The sequence below is a fragment of the Oryx dammah genome, unplaced genomic scaffold (genome assembly GCF_014754425.2).
Source record: "Oryx dammah isolate SB20612 unplaced genomic scaffold, SCBI_Odam_1.1 HiC_scaffold_22, whole genome shotgun sequence".
Taxonomy (NCBI): Eukaryota; Metazoa; Chordata; class Mammalia; order Artiodactyla; family Bovidae; genus Oryx; species Oryx dammah.
Genome location: NW_024070206.1, coordinates 13706237 through 13716362, shown reverse-complemented (window position 1 = coordinate 13716362; position 10126 = coordinate 13706237). Strand labels below are relative to the sequence as shown.

General features: G+C 47.9%; 1 protein-coding gene, 1 long non-coding RNA gene and 1 pseudogene across 3 annotated transcripts in view; 2 read left to right on the top strand and 1 right to left on the bottom strand.

Moving 5' to 3' along the window:
- The first annotated feature begins 959 nt into the window (after window positions 1-959).
- On the top strand, window positions 960-1479 carry LOC120881006 (annotated as a pseudogene).
- Window positions 1480-5732: 4253 nt separating this feature from the next.
- On the bottom strand, window positions 5733-8766 carry LOC120881004. The gene is made up of 3 exons (XR_005725182.1): window positions 8684-8766; window positions 7686-7767; window positions 5733-6207 (listed from the first exon to the last, which is right to left on the bottom strand). It is a non-coding gene; the product is annotated as an uncharacterized LOC120881004 (long non-coding RNA).
- A 90-nt stretch (window positions 8767-8856) lies between these two features.
- CTIF (cap binding complex dependent translation initiation factor) overlaps window positions 8857-10126 on the top strand; it is a 324153-nt gene continuing 322883 nt past the window's right edge. Inside the window, exon 1 of one of the 2 annotated variants that reach the window (XM_040264524.1) lies at window positions 8857-9059. The gene's annotated coding sequence lies outside the window, so the exon portion shown is untranslated. The remainder of the gene's footprint in view (window positions 9060-10126) is intronic. The other variant, XM_040264525.1, reaches the window with a different exon arrangement.

Here is a 10126-nt window from a genome sequence, read left to right as displayed (position 1 = left end):
CTGCCTCTTCATTATTTCCTGAAATCACTGTATTATTAACAAATTGGGAAACACGACAAATATTCCAAATCCAGGGTTTGGTATGTGGGCCCCAGGTGTGTGTGTCCCAAAACAAGCCACTGGAATTCCAGAAGGAAATATGGTGATGTTTACTGATGGTCACCTTTCTGTTAAACTTATGCAGCATTTGGGAGCCTGAGAGCGAAGCTCTAAGAGTGGACCTTTCTTGGGATAACTAAACCTGCTGCCGATTAGTCGCTTCAGTCCTGTCCGACTCTGTGCGACCCCATGGACTGTAGCCCGCCAGGCTCCTCTGTCCACGGGATTCTCTAGGCAAGAATACTGGAGAGGGTTGCCATGTCCTCCTCCAGGGGATCTTCCTGATCCAGGGATCGAACCCATGTCTCTTCTGTCTCCTGCACTGGCAGGCAGGCTCTTTATTGCTGAGCCACCAGGAAAGCCGCTGGATAACTAAACCTACAGCAAGAGAACAGGCTGGAGGGAAACAGTTCTGAGGTGTTCTCAGTCACACATTTACAGAGTTTCTGAAGGGCAGTGGAGATTACTACCAGGCACAGCAGAACCTCTACGCAGACAAGTGAATTGTAGAAATTCATTACTATTCCATCAAGAAGCCCCCATAAGAGTGATCAACCTAAACACAGAAGTGTTGAATTGAAATCCACAGAGCGTTTTTTACAAGAGGTCAAACCAGGATGGGGTAAACCTCAGGGTACTTCCTCTCTATTGCCTCAACATTACTGGACTGAAGAATTGCTGCTTCTTGCTTTGAGGTTCATTGCATTTCCCGTTACTCCCAACTTCATACTCGAAAGGACTGAGAATTTCAAGTGGAGTATACTGAAGTAGACTCAGTATCTTTGCATCATTTCTGTATTCAATTTTTTAAATTCTTTCATATCCCTATTGAAGTGTTTTTTAACTGAATAAACGTGGCTCGAATGAACCACCCAGCTCCTGTGGAAGTTACATACAGAAAGATGAGACTTTATTACACACAATCCAACTAATGTAACCTTAAACAAATTTATAGAGGAACTATATGCACAGTTTATATATATATATATATATATATATATATATATATATATATATATGTATGTATATAGGAACTATTTATAAAGCAACTTATGACTCTTACTCCTGCAGAGAAGGAAGGCATCTATGTTCTCAACTGGCATTTTGAAAATGGCACACAACCATCTAACCAGATTGTCGATGATTGTTTGTCTTTGTTGTATTGCTATTCGTTGTGTGGCAGGCCTTGGCAGAGTTCCAGCACTTGTCGCCCTAGCAGTAATTGAAGGTGGAATGAAATATGAAGATACAGTACAGTTCATAAGACAAAGTGGCTAGGAGCTTTTAACAGCAAGCAGCTTTTGTGTTTGGAGAAGTATGGTCCTAAAATGTGGCTGCGCTTAAGACTCCAATGGTCATGGAAACAGCTGTTGCATTTGATAAAACCGGGTGTGTAATGCCATTGCTTGGAAATAGAACCTGAGATGGGATGGAATTTGTCGTAGCTATTAGCCAGCCCATTGGCTTGGTAAGTAAGTCTGATGAAGCTTCCATGCTATATTATGCTATGCTAAGTTGCTTCTGTCGTGTCCGACTGGCTCCTCTGTCCATGAGATTCTCTAGGCAAGAATACTGGAATGGGTTGCAATGCCCTCCTCTAAGGCATCTTCCCGACCCAGGGATCAAACCCATGTCTGTTACATTTCCTGCATTGAAAGGCAGCTACTTTATGACTAGCACAACCTGGGGAGCCTGAGGCTTCCACAAGAGTGTTGAAAAGCAGTTTTACCAGTCCACAAGCCTGGCAGAATTGCAACCTCTGTTCAAGTAAGTATGTTCAACCCACTTGGATAATAGCAAAGAATTCATGCTGTTCAGCATTTTAAATGTGCTTATAATTTGTACCAATTGACCTTTCCTGAAAACATGCAGTACTGAGTCATGTCTTTAAATCTGTTTCCATGCCAGAATCGAATTAACATATACGAAATTTAGAAAGACTAGGTGACAAAATACTCAGCATGATACTTGTGAAGTTCGAGTATCACATAGAACAAATCCCAGGAACCACGAACACTTTGGACCTTACGTGGTTTATTCCTCTCATCATTTCAAAGATAGAATGTAGGGCCTCTGAGGCTGTTTGCTCACAATATGTTTACATCTCCCACATTCATGCCAGTATACATCAGATCTGCTCCCTTTTTAAATTAACCAAGACTTATAATGAGTATTTAATATCTCCCTATATTAAAACACCTCATTTTGTGTTGCTGTAGAAGACCTCTATTTTGAAAATCTATATTGTACAGAAGCACAATGTCTTTAACGTTTCCAGACCAAGAAAAAAAAAAAAAAAGCCTACAGTTAATTCTAATGTTTGCACTTTGGGAGTGTTTGCACAAGGAAGGCCTGAAAAAAGAATGGGAGGCAGCTGTTAAGTATTTTTCAGTAAAATGTTGCCTTTGTCTTGTGAAAGACATGGAGAATATGTGCTTTAATTTAGTAAATTTTGTTTTTAAAGGTAGAAATACTTTATTATTGTAGCTAAATCCATCAAAAGATCTGAAATTCTTGTAATTTTTTTTCATACTTATCTGAAGTTGTTTACCAACTTGGTTTTGTTTGAAATGTGATTTCTAACCTCTCTTGCAAAAATCATTAGTGGGTTTCTGCTAATGAATTGAGCAGACATTCAATATTTTATATACCTTTTGAGCTGTATAACTTAGTATTTGGATACTTGACAATTTGTTTTATTATGTAATTGATAAAATGGTGATGTATAGCAATATTAGCTCAACCATATATTTATACTGTCTGGGAACATGTGGTCATAGTTCTATGGGAGAAATAATTTGTCAGTTTTCACCAGCTTGTAAAAATCTAATGCAAGAGCATAAACATTAAATAAATGATCAAAAGTATCGATTGTCAAAAACTGATGCAAAAAATAAGCCTGCCGAAGAACAAAAGCACTTTTGAATCATAAATTCATAAAAATTTTAAAATTATTTTAAAATGTTTATTTCATCTTTAGACCATCATTTAAAATGTCTATTTTTATGACAATTATATCTCAATAAAATTGGAAGGAAAAAGTCTATTTTGGAAAATATAATAGGCAAAATGGAATTCTCCAGGCAAGAATACTGGAATGGGTAGCCTTTCCCTTCTCCAGGGCATCATCCTGACTCAGGGATCGAACCCAGGTCTCCTGCATTGCAGGTGGATTCTTTATAGTCTGAGCCATTAAGGAAGCCAGAGAAATATAGAGCCAGATCAAAAAAAAATTTTGACTGATGAGGGGTACAAACAATGATCATTCTTCTACAGTGTAGAATCATTTGGGGCAGATATAGACAAACAAATGCACACACACCTAGCAAGTCTAAGCACCTCATTATAAACGCACCAGTGAGGAAAAAGGATGTTGCCTGCAGCTAGAGGAGAGGTGCTCGCGATGATGCTTGGAGGTGAGGGGGAGGGGTTAAGCTCCCCGACTCAGGTCCACAGTCTTGTGTGGACCGCCGTCTGTCTGCTGGCTGTGTGGCCCTGGGCAAGTCCTGTCACCCCTCCTAGTCCAGTTCCTTCCACTGTAAAAGTTGCAATGTAGTCTATATAAAAAAAAGCACAGAAAGTGTTTCGGTTGTCACCTGGCAAATAGTAATTGCTTGATTAATATATTATCTGTTTTTCTTGGAAAAGGGGATTTAGCGACTGTGGAAGGTTCAAGGCCAAGTTATTTTGCAGGCATTTCAGAATAATATTTAGGAGACAGGGATTATCAATTAGTTGAAGAGGGAGACGTCTAGGAGAGAAAAAGGAAGAGCCTCTTCAGGAGGGGAAATTCCGCTTTACATGGATCATGACAGCTTTAACTTTCTCTGCACTTCTTCTCTTTCGGGCTGTTCCAGATGTGGGTATTTGAATTACAAAAATGAGAAAGCCACTCAGCCTAGCACAAAGTAAAGGGAATTACTCTAAGGATACAGAAATACAAGGAACCAAAGAGAGGTATGATAGATCACCTTAGGACTGAGAATTGGAGTTAGGAACCGAGGCTACTCCACGCATGTGTCTGCCTCCCTTCGCCACTCCTTTATCAGCCTCCTCTGCCTACTCCTCCCAACCTGCCCCACTAAGGCCACAGCCTCACCCCACCCCCACCCCACGCCCCCTCTATTACCTGACTGAGCAGAATCACCAATGAGCAGTGGTCTCTCAGCCTCTCCCTGCAGATTCTTACAAAAGGGAATCTGATTGGTTCAGTTCATCTGCTGGAGCCCGGGCCACTTAAGTCCAGGCCCAGCCAAAGTCCTTGGATCAAGTGTACACCCCTAGTCCAATAAGCCTGGCCACTCCTCCCAGGATGAGGGTGGCACAATTTTTCTAGACTGTACCCTGACACATAATGAAACATGTCTCTTGCAGACATATGGGGGGGGGGGTGTATCTTTTTGCCCCAAGTCATCATCGTGGACAAGGCCATTCATGGATGAGGCTCTCATGCCACTGAGCTGTGAGGTCTGACCTTAAACGTTAAAGAAATTGAGGAATGCTTGACCATTCATGGGCTGCACTTACTGTCCTTGAATCTTGTGAGACAAGATCTGCTTGTGTTCTGTTTCCTTGTGGATTTCAGGGCTTTGTTAAATGAATATCACAAGCTCTTCCTGCCCTGCTGGATTAAAACAGCTTAAAATTTATGCTTGTGGCTACTTAACTTTCTGTTTCTTTTGCCAGTTGGACTATAAACTTATTGAAGGGAGAACTTCAGGATTGGAAATAATCACAGACCCTCCCATTTTACAGGTGTGGAAACTGAGGCCCAGAGAGAGCTGTCACACAGCAGGACAGAGGCAGGTGGGGTCTGGAACCTTGTTTCACACATGAATTCCTCACTCTACCTTGCAATGCCTGAGACATAGCCTACACCCAATCAATATTTTTTGGTTCATTTCTTATTTGGCTTTTGCTTTTTTTTCAAGTGCATCATTCTCTGTTGGGGTATCCCTTCCTCTACCAACAACTTCGGCCCTACAGGATCACTTTCCACCTGCCTTTCAGGTATTGGTCTTCGGGTTGTATAGTGGAAGCTGAGATGAGGCAGGGGTGAAATTTAACCTGATTCTATCAAGCCGTTATCTCTCCAGGCCAGCACCACAGTAACAGAGCGAAGACACCGGACTAACTTCCTTCCCTCTGTGGGGTCACTGGCTACGAAACTGATGCATGGTGAACCCACTCTGTAGCTTCCAGACAAAGACACGACTTCTGCAGTGCATCCCAGGCCAATGTTACAAAGCCCGGATTCAGGTCACTGCTGACCTCTTCTCAATGGGAAGATAATGTGGATCCAGTCTCACTTTCCTCTCAGAAGTCTTCTCTGACCATCCCAGACTGCTAGGAATGCTTTGTTCACTTAACAGCAACCTCACACAGGGTAGCACCCCATCAGTTCTGTTATCTCACGGGTGCGAGCCTGGTGTCCTCAGCTCCTGATGGCAGGCCATTTCTCTGCCCCTGCACTCTGGCGGGCTCCCACTAGGCCTTCAATACATGCACTGGCTGTTGGAGGAAAGGCTGGCTGGAGTCAGAAAAGGATATAGGAAGAAAAGAGAATTATTTCATTTTGCTCATATCTTTTCTTTTTTTAAGGCTTTTTAAATTTTTGGTCTCACCACCCAGCTTGCAGGATCTTAGTTCCCTGACCAGGGATTGAACCTGTCTTATGGCAGTGAAACCACTGAGTGCTAACCAATGGACTGCCAAGAAATTCCCTCCTTTTGCTAGTATCTTAGGAAAGTATTTATTAGGAAAAGCAATTACTTAAGACAGAGAGAAATAATCTGCCTTTTGCTTTCTAGGCTACGTGGTGACAATTCAGATGAAGGCAACTCTCAGTAATTCAAATCTGCCACAATTAACCAATTCCAGTGCCAGTTCATTGACTCTGCATCCAGCAGCCTCTCTGACCCAAGCTTGCAAGTAGGACAGATCAACAGCAGGGAAGGAAGGGTGCCATGTGAGGGACTAATTAAGGCCCAGGCCTTCCAAACGGGAGGAAACCCACAATTTCCAGAATGAGTGACCCACAGAGTCTTCCTCTCAGAGACTCCCATTCCAGCCTGAAGTCCCCATTAGCAGCGGCCAATTCAGAAAACTCTAGATAAAAAGACAAAGAAGTCATAGTTGGAGGAGAGAATGCCAAGAGGGTCTTATCATCCACTGATGAAGGTGTATTAGTTGAGGTAAAGCAGAGGCAGGCTCTAGGATACAGAAAGCAGTAGGTAAGTGTTGCTGGGTGGAAAGAAGGACTGTGGGAGCCCAGAGACACCATCTAGTGAAGGGGCCTTGAGTTCAGGGCAAGGCAGGTCAGGAGAGCTGAGCCCTTGGGAGGTGACAACTAAAGCTGCGTGAAGGTTCCTTGAAGACACAACCCTAACCAACTTCACACATGAACATGAGTCGCCTGAAGAAATTCTCCCTGCAGCACCAGCTCTGCTGGCCTAACTGCAGGAAAAAAAAAAACAACTCAGGGGTCATTCTCCTGGGCCAGAAAGACCCTGGGACAGGGAAAGGAATCAGCCATCACAGAGAGCTGCTGTAAGATGGAGCCAGTGTTAATGCATTGTCATCATGGGTCCTCATAAGGCCAAAAAAGGGGCTGAATACAAGCTGCCCAAGGTCATTCGTTTGGAGGTTAAGTAAATAGCCCAAGATCCCAGATCCAGGAAGTGTCATGCCTGGAATTCAGGCTGAGGGGCCAGGCTGACTGAGGAGGGATGAAGGGTGTCAGCACTGGCTCTCTCACTGCAGGCGCAGCCTCCAAATGGCCGGGGAGCACTCTCCACGGGTGTTTTGCATTCTGCACATCGTTCAGCCTCTCCTCACCTCTGGGGGTGTGATTTACAGCACAGGCAAAACCAAGACCCAGACCATTCCATTCTTCTGCCTTTCGAAGTAGCAGGCCTATCACACAATGTGCAAAACACCACTGACAACGAAAGGTGGGTAACGGGGAATTTGCTGAGGGGATAGACTCCGGTACTATTGGTGCATATTTTGTAAACCCGGGTAATCGTGCAGATGTTAAAAGCTCAAAAATAACTGCTGAGCCAATGAGGCATAAATGCTAAGAGGGACAAAGCAGCGGGAAGAGTCAGGTGTACTTAAACATGCTCCTTCTCTGTGGGGATTGGGCCTGGCGTGGCTTCTGATACCCACTCTACCTCTTATGAATGCCTGACTATGGGCCTGCTGCCTTTCTCTAGAAGGGAGGGAATGACCCAAGAGTCAAGAGTCAAAAGAGCCAGACGTGGCTGCAGATGCTGCTTTGCTTTCCTCTGATGGCTTGGCGCATACCAAGAAGACATGCTCTCTGCTTTCAAAGAAATCCCACTCCTCCTTCAAGGCCCACTGCAAGCCCTACCTCTGGTGAAAAGCCATCCCAGGCTCCTCTGCCCTCTAGACCCACCCTTCATCCCTGATCCCCCTTTTGGAGTCTCCCTTTTGCACTGCCAAATTGCTAGGACTTTCAGAATTTACTCTTTTATCTCTGTCTGGAGCCTTTGTACCCTGTAGCCTTGTTCAGAGGTCAACTTTTTCTTTTGCCTTTGTTAACATTTTTTAGTAATTCTTACCTAACATGCTGCCTCCTCCAAGGAAGCCTTCCTTGATCCTCTCCTACTTGCATCCGTGCTCCATCCTGGCTGGCTGCTCCTCCTGAGGGTTCCACAGCACTTTATGCCTACACCTATGTTAGGTATGGACTTATCCCCTATGCCCTCATTGACTGCAGTCCTTACGCTAGACTTTGAACTCCTTGAGGGTCTCACCAGTCTTGGCATCCCCAGACCTGTTCTGTCTGTGAAAAGTGCTCACCAAATGTTACATGAATTTATAAACAATTTTCTTCAGCAGCTATACCGTGTCACGCAGGTCCTTCCATGAGTTTATAACCCCTTTCCATGAGTTTAAGGGAGTTCATAACCCCTTTGCTTGGAGGGTGTACAGCATCATGTATTTCTCCAGAAGGCTTCTCTGTGCTAAGCCCAGTGCCCAGATACTAACAGGTACTTGGAAAACACTGGTGATTCGGTAAAGTGATTACTGAATTACCCACTGCGCTGAATTCTCCTGTCCACCAAGTCCCCTGCCTTAGCCCTTAGCATGGCCAATGGAAAATTAATTGGTTGCAAAGTGCATATCTAATTACAACATCCCGCCCCTGCCACTGAGATGTTCAAATGTTAATTATAACATATGCATCTCAGTAACAGACGGTAGCATTTAATAGAGCATTAGTAACTGCCCTTGGGCCGCCCAGGGAGTACACAACGCTCCCTTTTATCTGCTCTTAGGACGGACTTAGCACTTAAGAGCAAGGAAGTCCTCATCCTTAAAGCCGTCCGGTCCCTAAAATCAAATGTTTTCCTCCTCACCCAAGTCCCCAGTTGAGGTCCCCACGCGGGGCGGCGCCAGCGCGCGGGGCGTGGGGTGGGGATCGGCCTTCGGGCGTGGGGTTTCGGCGAAGCTCGACCTGCTATCTGGGCGGCTCGGGCGGCCTGCCCCCGCGCCCCGGCGGCGCCCCGCTTCTCCAGGGCCCGCCATCCCGGGAAAGAAAGGCGAACTACATTACCCAGCAGGCCTCCCGCCGCCCTCGTTCCTTTCATGTCTTTGCACGTGGCCGGAGGGGAGGGCGGGGCCTGGACGTCACCCTCCTACATTCTCTTTCCCTGTGTCAGAGCAGGGGTTTTTTTTTTTTTCCTTCCTCTGCTCCCTCCCCCCGCCCGCCCCTCCTTCCCTCCTTCCCTTCCCTCCCTCCCTCCCCTCTCGGCTGGGTTTGTGCGCTGGGGCGCCGAAGGCCCCCCTGAGCCGCCGGGACGCGCGGAACTCGGGACGGGGGATCGGCTCTCCCGAGCCTCCTCCCTCCCTTCTCCTTCCCTGCCCCCTTCCCCCACCCCCCCACCCCACCCCCGACTCGGGCTCGGAGCGGCGGCCTGAGGAACCCCGAGGTGAGCATCTCCCCCAGCGTCCCCGCCCCCCCTCCCCCCCTCCCTGCCTCGTGCAGTCATCTCTCGTTGCGGGTCGATTCCGGGACCGGTGAGGAAGGGCTCTGTGACGTGTGCGTGCTTACAGATAAATCCGGGAAAACCGCCCCAAACAATTAGCCCCCTACCCCCCTACCTCCTCCTCCCACCCTGCGCCCGGGGCAGCCAGGCGTCCGCGCCCATCCTGCGTCCCCGCCTCTGTCGGGGACGGCACTCTGAGATCTCGCCCCCTCCCCAGGCTTGCCCCTTCTCAGCCGGTTCCCCGCCAGTAGGGGAGCCGTAGCCCTGGAGCTCCGCTGAGGAGGGGGGCTCTCTCGGCGTGGGGTGAGGAGGGGGTGCACGGTCGGAGCCGCGCGGTGTAGCCGCTGTCATGTGCCGGATTCCGACCCGGAGGGAGGAAGCGAGCGAGCGAGCGTGATTCCTCTCCCTTTTGTTTTGAAGCCCGCATTTGCTGCATTGGTTCACGAACCGGCCAAACTTGCAGCTGTTCTGACCGTAGTCGGCGGAGGTAGGGAGCGCGGCTCCGGGTGGCGGCTAGGGACAGGAGGCTGCCGCCCTCGCGGCTCCCGGAGGGACCCTGGGAGTGTCTTCACGCTGCCCCTCCGTCCTCCGGCGACCGATTGTGTCTGTGGCAGCGGCCGCGTGTGAGTGTGTGTGTGTGTGCGCGCCCGTCCCCGCGGGCGCGGAGATGTCTGTCGTCTAGACAGGCTGCACCCTCCCTCCGTCCCTGGTGAGCCCGCGGACCGCGCGCGGGGGGCGCGGGGCGGGGGTGGGAGCAGAGGAGGAAGCCGGATCGCTGGCTCCACTGCGGTCGCAGCTTTGGACCTTCCCCACGGCAGTCATTCTCCTTTCTTTTTTTACGTTCTTATTCCTGCCGCCGCGGTGTAATCGGGCCTGGGGAACAGACCTGTCCGGTGGAGTCAGGGTTAAGTTGACAGGCTTTAAAAAGCCAGCTCGCGGTGGCTGGTGACCCGGGCCGGAACGGAGTGGGCTCCGGCTCGGGTTCTTTAACGAGCAGGTGACTGTCCCGG